Source organism: Tigriopus californicus, chromosome 10 (assembly GCF_007210705.1).
Source record: "Tigriopus californicus strain San Diego chromosome 10, Tcal_SD_v2.1, whole genome shotgun sequence".
Lineage (NCBI taxonomy): Eukaryota > Metazoa > Arthropoda > Copepoda > Harpacticoida > Harpacticidae > Tigriopus > Tigriopus californicus.
Window position 1 is genome coordinate 14669512 of NC_081449.1, and position 8489 is coordinate 14678000.

An 8489-nucleotide genomic window follows, 5' to 3' on the forward strand; every position below is an offset into this window, starting at 1 on the left:
TACCTCTTAAATTCACGGCCTGGAAGGAAGAGCCTAAGAATACAATCTAGCTGACAAATCAGTTGGCAACCTTTATTCTGGGTAAGGAGGAAATATAAGTTGTTCCTTCCTCATGTATGAAGTATCTTAGTGAACACCACACCCCTAACGAGCTAAATCTTATGATAAACTAGTCAACTGATATCTCATTATCAATTATAAGTGCCCTTGTTGCCTTTACTTATAAAATTTATACCTTACAAAAGCTACAATGCGTCTAAAGAAATCCAACTTGGAATGCTATGACTCACTTTTGACCTCATTTTGTGATCAACCAGGGTATCTAAGAGATATTCCAACTTCATTACATCATAGACAGGTCAAATCAAAATCAGATAATGATCAGGGTCTAATGATCAACTTTTCAATTGTAAAGAAAAATCAAATGTGCTTCTTTCTTGTCATTGCTTATCCTTTTTAAGGCGCCGCCATCTCTTGGTGAAATTATAGAAATACGATCACATCCAAATCTAATTTCATTCTTTCTTATGTTCCTTCATAGTAATATGTTTATCCACCCCGAATACTTTGTTTTCCGTTGACGAGAACTAGACCTGACTTCTAACTACTCATTGTCATACCATATTTCATTATGGAATGTATCCTTCAAAAAAAGGAACAAATAATATTTTATTTCATTTCCAAATTCTGCTCCCTCCAATATTTTAGTCAATAGTGTGTCAACAAAGCTGCTCTTATTCGTGTATCCAAGACACCTCAATTTCAACAAGTTTGTCCATCAACCTCTCGTCTTCTCATTCTGTTGCTCAAACTTATGCCCACTTCAAAAGGTCGTCCTTTGTGGAGACATAACTTGTCTTGTTGCACTTTCTTATTTCAGTCAAGAATTCATGAGGTTTGAGCGCTCACTGCAACGAAATAGAGTTGGAGTTGGTTTTGCTTGTTTGTTCTTTCCCTGGTTTTTCAGAGTTCCTATACGAAAACAGTTCTAGAATTGCTTGTTCAAAATCTATCCATACTAGTTGCATGAAATATGAGAGTTGTGGCCTCGTTGGAGTGAGTTGTCTATCAGGCCCGTAGGTAAATAATAAAAAAAAGGAAAATCATCGTTCTTCTTTCCAAAATTGGTTTAAAAGTGAACTTGCTTTCCCTCAGACTGCTTTAGTTAAAAGTTTCGAATGCATTCGTTCGGAATTGAAGAAAATGTTTACTCGAGAGCAGGATTCATTTGTTGATGTTGTGGTTGGAAAGGAAACAAAGTGATGCTGGCCATTAAGCCTGGAAGGAGAGCTAAAGATACATTGTAGAGGTCCGCCACTGCATCTCGACCAATGTACTAGAATAAGCCAAGAATTGGACAGATTGGACGGGAACGTAGCCTCTCTCCATACGTATGTGTTCTACTTGGAGTGTTCTAGTGTAAGGAAGTGGTTGAGAAGAACTCATTCGGCGTGCTTCTAAAGTGAAATGAGGATGCGGTTCCACCCCTAACGCAGGAAATGAACCAGAGAAGCCCGCAAGGATCGTGATCTCGCTTGACTTTAAACAGATAAGCGAAAACAATTCCCAATGTAATCTCCTGTTGATACTGATCTGGTTCCCTCTCACAAGCAAAGAGTGCCGTTTGCAAGGATTTGTCCTTGGATTGGAAATGGAAACGAACACAAAAAGGGAAGAATATTCATGCTTGGCAACCAAGGAATGGGGATTTCAAAACCCCCAACATATCTCTTCATTTTCCTGCTTGAAATGGATTTTCTACAGAAATGTGTCCAATCATGGCCAGAGAGTATTGTTCGTACCATGTTCCTGGAGAACCTATCTAGTACCTACCTTTGTAGACTTGGGGAGGAAAGAGGTTACCCGGGATTAACTACGAAGAAAGACACATTGAATGGCTTTTTTCCTCTTCCCCTGGATTAACATGAGCTCCTTGACAATGATTTTGTGGTTGTAGATTATACATTCTCTGAGTGAACTTAAAAAATAGGTATCGGTACATAGTCAAAGTTCTCAAAGGAATTTTCCTGCGTTGGATATTGGCAGGAAGCGTTGTCAGATTGGGATCAGGAGTTAAGGAATAGGGTGATATGAAAGCACGAAAAGGAGCATGAAGCTTTGACGGAGTAGCACAAATAAATCTAATGAGCCAGGACGAAAGGCCGAACCCAATCATCTTAGAAAGTTTATTGCGAGTTTAGCTTTTGATCTGCACACTTACTAATTACTAATTCTAAATGAAGGAGCTAGTACTCTTGTGAAGTGGTGGAGAAGTGGAGAAAAATCAAATTTTGAACTTTGTGGTGAGGAGTGAGGACCAACCAACACACCACGTGAGTAAGACAAATGTTTAATAATCGGAGGGGTTGTGTTATAAAGTTCAAAAAATGTCAGTTTTCGTGCAACATTGACACCACATAGGTATCACGTCTCAATATCCCAATGCTTTTTGCTCGAACAAGCTTAACATTCTGTACATGAGTGTCATTAGAACAAGCCAGTGATTTGAAAGAATTGTAACCAGAAAGTTATTTGATGAGTTATCCACAGAATCCGATGACAATTTGTAGGTGAATTAAACATTTTGTCGATGACACTGGATGGTTGTTGGAGGAAAATTTGTGTTTGAACTCAAAGGTACATATCATTATGCATTCTCCGTCGTGGTTAGAAAAATTCAGACGAGATGTCCCAATTTAAGAGACATAAAAGTCCTAGATTGTTCGTCTTAATTCGAGGTCTCATTTAGAAGAGAAAATTATTCAGTTTGCTCATTATAACATGACGACATGTTCGAGTAATGTTTGTAGCACAGTATTTTCTATGGGTACTAAAAGAGTAACATACCTAGATCTCTTGTGAGAAAAGCGACACTTGGCCAAGGACAAGCCAAGTGTCAACGTCCTTTCAAATTCCCATATCTCTCCTACCCTCTACAACTATTGGCCTTCCGCAAGGCGATCCACTATTGCCAATCATTTTCAATTCTTATAAATTCGACCTTCCCGAAGCTCTCACACACCAAGGCCACACCATCAACAACTTTGCGGTAAAATTTCTCAACGTGGAGATGACCTAATTCTCCTTGCGTGGAATTGCTACACGGCTTTTGCTACGAAAACTGACCTCTGGTCAACACCATCATGACGAAGCCTGTGGATTTCCATGAAAACTGACTGCCTTCCACATCCTTCCATATTAACAAAAGTTAAAGAGTAAACTTTGAAATCAGCCAAAAATGCCAAAAGGGGGTAAGAGCTAGGATTTTGACACCATCATTCCGACCCCTTTTCTCACACTCAATCATTAAGCACCAAAACTATGCATCCACCAAATGGGCTTGTTCATTCTAGGACTTGTCAGACTTATTTACCCAATAAGTAGTTACATCCTCAGTTATGATGCGTGGTGCTTGGTAGTAGTTTCGTCAATTTGTCTTTACATCTTCAAAGAAATTTGCCAAAAGTAAATAAATTTCTGCAATTCAAACTACCCAAACATGGCACAAATTGAAATTAAGATAATTATGGCAAGTGAGTCTACCATTATCACAGTGGGGAATCCCATTTACTGCAGTCTGAGCTAAGGGAGAGACTTTTTGGCAAATATCTTTTCAGTTGTTAGGACGAAACGGCGAATGTGCTGCCCAACATCCACCATCCTCATCGAGGGTTTTGAGGAAAAAGGTCAATCTACCCACAACGTTAGAAGTGGCAGGAGAGATCGGAAGAAAGGAGTACGTTTAGGGCCTCCTTATCTTTTGCTTTTTGCGCTTTTCCCCATAATTTTGAGCGGAAAAAAGTGACTGGAACTTTCCGCAATTTCTTGAGCTTTTAACAATCACACAAAAAAGACTCGACTCAATGTATTACTCGTACGTACGTCCCACGAAAAGAAAAAAAGTTTATGAAAAGGATATCATTTCTCTTTTTTTTATATTAAAAAAAATTGTGCTTCAAATCACTTTTTAAGAGCATATGAAATATCAAAATGAATTCATTTTCCCATTCATTTTAGAAATAAAGTATAGCTCCTAGGTGCTAACTTGTTGGTCGTTTAAATCTGAAGATTTTAAAACCAATCTGAAACGAAGACTCAACGAGAAACTTTGTTACCCGCTTTGATGTTAGATCAAGCTTAAAACGGTTGTAATTTCAATTGAATCGGCATTTTAAAAATTTAGCGCTTTTTCTTGCGCTTTTCACCAATTGTTGGGCGCTTTTTCACGCTAGCTATCTGGCAACACTGAATACCTTCGCCCTTAGCTTAATGGAGGTCGAATGTGCAATTCGAACTTTATTTAACTGTAGATGAGGTTCTAAAACGCATGCTTCCAGAGGGACCCGATGTTCATTCAAGGGCTCTTTTCGACCTTTGTTATCGTGGGTGGTCTTTGGAACGAGTTGTTGGGGAAGGATCAGATTCGGAGATTCGCAAACTCCGTCATCACCTCAAGGGCTTGAAAGTATGATACGGCAATGAATACATTCTCAAATTTCCTCGTAACGAATCAATAGAGGATGCGATCTCATTGTTCTTGTATTTTGTGATTTTGCTACCACATCACACACATTGAGATGTGTCAAGTTTTTCTAACAAGCTTATATTGACTTTCTATGGCTGAAATTTTATCTACAAGAGATAGTGCTGAGTTTGATGTCTCATGTTTCTAGGAGCTGCCTCAAACCATTTTAAACCCACAAACAAATGCTTCTGTAAGTGATTAGGGGACAAATTGGGTCGAAATGGTTGCTCCAACAATTGATCCCGGGGTCTTCTTTGGCCCATTACTCATCTCCCTAAATTGTTCAATTCTTGTTCCACAGTTCCCTGCAACTCCTAAAACTAAGCTTTTCCCTCGAATTCCCTTGATCTTTCCGACTAATTTGCGCCCTGTTGCATATTTTTTCAAAATGGAAACTGAAAGTTAGATTCCCGCGAGATTGCTATTGCCGGGATGGAAACAATAACTTGTCGGGATATTGTTCCCTGTGGATCCATCCACAAAATATGCTTTAACCCAGCACGGTCTATTGCATATGGTATTTGTCCACTTTCCGGGGCATTTGTCCCATTTGTCGCCAATTCAAAAAGGACATGGCGAAGTAACACCTGTTTCGAAAATAAAACTAGCCCGTCTCAACCACAAACATTGTCATTCTTAAAACCTTCAACGATTAATTGAACGAGGACCAGTTTGAAATAACAATGTGCTCATTCACTTGGACCAACCATTTGATAATGATCCTGGTCTATTAATGGACTTTGATTCGGTTAAGTGTAACCATGACCCTGGGAATGTGATTACCAGAGCCGACGGACGACCACGTATGGCCATTGGAGCATCTTGCACAAACATCCGTGAAAGCTAAATGAGCCGAAGCCTGAACTGGCATTCATTTTCGTTCAGAGTACAACTAACTTTTTACCAAGACAACAGACAACAGCGAGCAATCAGATCATTGGAACTTGGGCCTGAAACATGACAAAATTCCATCTACTGTACATATATGACAAAAGTACTAGGGGGTCGTAGAAATCTAATTATTCGTATTGTTGCTTCAAGTAGATATATGTCCGGGTGGAACACAACGACCTTATGAAATCAAATGCAGTATTGAGTTGACGATTGAGTACGTTGGATACACACGGTATTTATGATAAAGTTAGGTATGCAAAGTAAACTTTGATTGGGCTTGTTTCGGATGACTTAGTCCTTATAGTGCGCTCCCTTACCGCTACTGGGAATTGATCCTAAGCAATTCAAAATAAACGATCAGTATTTTGTATTTAACTTTATATTCATAAAATATCTGATCCAACCACAAATTAGACTTGGCGGATTCGGCTCGCCCTTGTTATCTATAACCTAATTCTGTATCATCAGCATAAGACGAGATGCTGACATAACTACTACTACTACTACTACTACTACTACTACTACTACTACTACTACTACTACTACTACTACTACTACTACTACTACTACTACTACTACTACTACTACTACTACTACTACTACTACTACTACTACTACTACTACTACTACTACTACTACTACTACTACTAAGCTTCTGAAGTGGAGCAATAAACAAGATGGTTTACAGAGGCTCTAAAATGGCTCCTTGTGGAACAACCGACTTGTCGTCATGCATGTCAAAAAAGGATCCCTGTACCTCAACTCAAGGGCCATTATACAACTAAATTGTCATAGGTTTGCGAAAAGACAAGACAGACTTCATTGGCTGACTCCTGACTCTTTAGTCCCTCAATAACCTGCTCTTTATGCTCAAACCCGTTCTGGCAAGGAGGAAGGACTTCATGGACCTCAAGAAATTCTACCTGTATGGCCTTCTGGAACACCTTAACAATATTCAAAGTGAGAGAAATTGGCCTTTAATTACTGGGGAGCGACTATCTCCCCCCTTTTCATGGGAACAACATCAGGTAGCCTCAGAGAGGATGGCAACTTACTCTGATCAAAAATGCAACGCATCTAACACGAGAACGCGGGAGCAAGAACCTGTGAGCATCTCGTCAGCATCTTGATTTGTAAGTGCTAGATTATGTCTTTGCTCAACTTGACTATCCTCAACAATCTCAAAAGACTCATGATTAGAGCAAAGAGTTTTTGCTTCTTAAGTTTGTGGAGCTGAAACACATAGGATAACTTATTGTAAGCATATCAGCCATCAGCCATAAATTTTGCCTTGATAAAAATGATTGCTAGGTACGGGTAAAAGAACCAATTTGTTGAGTTTTTCGTCAAATTCTATTTCTAGTTTGTCACCTAAGAAGAATTTTACAGCACGATCCATTATTTTGAAACTCAATTAAGGGATTTGGATCTTACTGCTCCACCCTCTTTCGTTCAAGATGAGAGCCCCAACTGAGACCTTTCATGCTAAAGAGCTGATTTTCTGGTTCGCAACACACCACTACTGGCTTGGAATGAACTCATTCGGTCGGACCTCCCACACAAGTTGAAAGATTGGACATGTAAGTTTGGAGATAGGGTCAGGTCAAATATTTAAGGATCCGTGACGCAAAAGGGGATGGATTCTCAGTGATTTCATAATCAGTGGGGAAAAGATGAGAAAAGTTCATTTAACCAAAAAGTTAACGTTGCTGATCGTTCATCCGTGAATCAAAACGTCAATTTCATCAATAGTTAATCCCTCACTTTTGACGAAAGTTTACCGTGATGCTAATCATTGATTTGAACAAAGAATATCAAATTGACTTATGAAATAACGCAATGGCAAATCAAACTACGTCCAGATATAATGATAGTTAAAACAATGGCAATAACCAAACCAGGCCTTTTTGGGCACAAAGGGAGAACATCAATACATTTGAAGCTATTATCACAGAAACAGGCCATGCTCATTTGGACAAAGTCGAATGAATTGAAGAGCCATTAAGGACCTTTACTTGGAACGAGAAGAGGCCCAGTAGATTGCTAAAGAAACTACTCGCGACATGCCATGAAAGCGATTTCTTTTCCAGACTTTATCAGGAGGGACGGGGAAAATGTGCAAAATAGTAAAGTCTTTTGGAGACAAAACGCGCAAAAACTAAGCCTACAAGGTGCACAAAAAAGGTGCACAAAGGCATAAAGTGTAAAAAAGGTGCAAATGAATTTAAATAAGGGAGATTCAAATCTATTTTTCAAATTTGAAAAACTTTAAAAAAACGAATTTGGCCTTAATTTTGGATCAATAGACACAACTTTCTTTGAATTTGATGAAAAAGCAATGCTTTCCCTTGCTTATTTTTCCTCCTTTCCCAGCAATAAATCTGCAAAATTGATCTAGTTTCTACATTGATCTAACTGAAAAAAGTTGAGTTTTTTTCCTCAAAAAGAGAAGGTAGCTAGCCTAGAAGAGGTAAGGAAAGCAGCTATGTTGCATTTGTTGGGCTGCTTAACTATCTTAGCGCCCTACTTAGCATGCCTCTTTGGACTTTATACTGTCTACTTTCATTTCTGTTTTCCTCTGTTTCTCAACCAAAAGTGAAGTACTTTGGCCTGCTCAATTTAACAATTGACGTCAATTGTTCAAAATTCAGCTTTTCATATCTCTTTATGGCGGCAGCCTTTGGTTTCAAACTTTGAAACCAATTCTAACGCCAAGGAAGTTCTGATTTCAACCAAAAAACAGTTTTAAGTGCAAAATGTATGCAAAATAAAAGTAAGAAGGTTCAAATAAACGTGAAAAGTGCAATGTGTAAAAAATGGCTTTTAATGCCAAAATTATTTTTACACAATTTCTCAATCCTAACTATGAGACCCAGGACACTAATTATACATAAGATTTTGATAGAATTAGCCAAACACAACAGAAATGCATAATAATTTGATAAAGACGAATTGGTTCAATCGGCCTTTCATTTTGCAGAGGCTGAGTTACGTACAGAGCCCCCTTGGAAGTGTAGAACGTAAATCATTTTTCGTGCAGGGTAAGAAGGTTATAATCTAACACTTTAGC